Consider the following 537-nt stretch of genomic DNA (forward strand, 5'->3'; position numbering starts at 1 on the left):
AGAGGAATCATCACAGGGAGAGCAGAGCCCTGGATGGGAGGCAGGAGTCCCTGAATCCTAGGTGTTCTGAGCCCCTTCCCAACGGGCAAGCCTGCCTGGTGCTGAGTCAGCCACATACCTCATCCAGGATCTGAGCACTGAAGCCGATCTGTGCCAGCTGGTAGTGAAGGGCGTCTCCAACCGCGCCTGCAAGCCAAGAAGCCCAGTGAGACTGCTGTGGGCCGAGGTGAAGGGAGAAACGGAGGCAGGGGACAGTCCAGCTTGGCCTCAGGGAACCATGCTTGGTGTAACAGGAAGAGCACCCGGTTGAAGGTAGAGACCCAGGTTCTCCTTGAGCAACTACTGTCTGGGCAGTTCGCTCTGTCTTTCTAGGCCTCAGTTTCCTCGTCTGGGAGCTCCTGGGAGAAGGGACTACGCTCCAGTCATCCTTGTTTCTCCAGCACCAGCTCAGTTCATCAGAACTTCATGGAGATTCTGGGACGCAAGGAGGTTGGAGATATTGTTGCCTTCTTTTTTTTTTTTTTTTTTTTTTTGAGA

General features: G+C 54.4%; 1 protein-coding gene across 1 annotated transcript in view; it reads right to left on the minus strand.

Moving 5' to 3' along the window:
- The window catches only part of ITGAE (integrin, alpha E (antigen CD103, human mucosal lymphocyte antigen 1; alpha polypeptide)), a 101,934-nt gene that overhangs the window by 63,667 nt on the left and 37,730 nt on the right, over window positions 1–537 (minus strand). The window lies entirely within an intron of this gene.

Source organism: Mandrillus leucophaeus, unplaced genomic scaffold (genome assembly GCF_000951045.1).
Source record: "Mandrillus leucophaeus isolate KB7577 unplaced genomic scaffold, Mleu.le_1.0 Scaffold212, whole genome shotgun sequence".
NCBI classification, from domain to species: Eukaryota; Metazoa; Chordata; class Mammalia; order Primates; family Cercopithecidae; genus Mandrillus; species Mandrillus leucophaeus.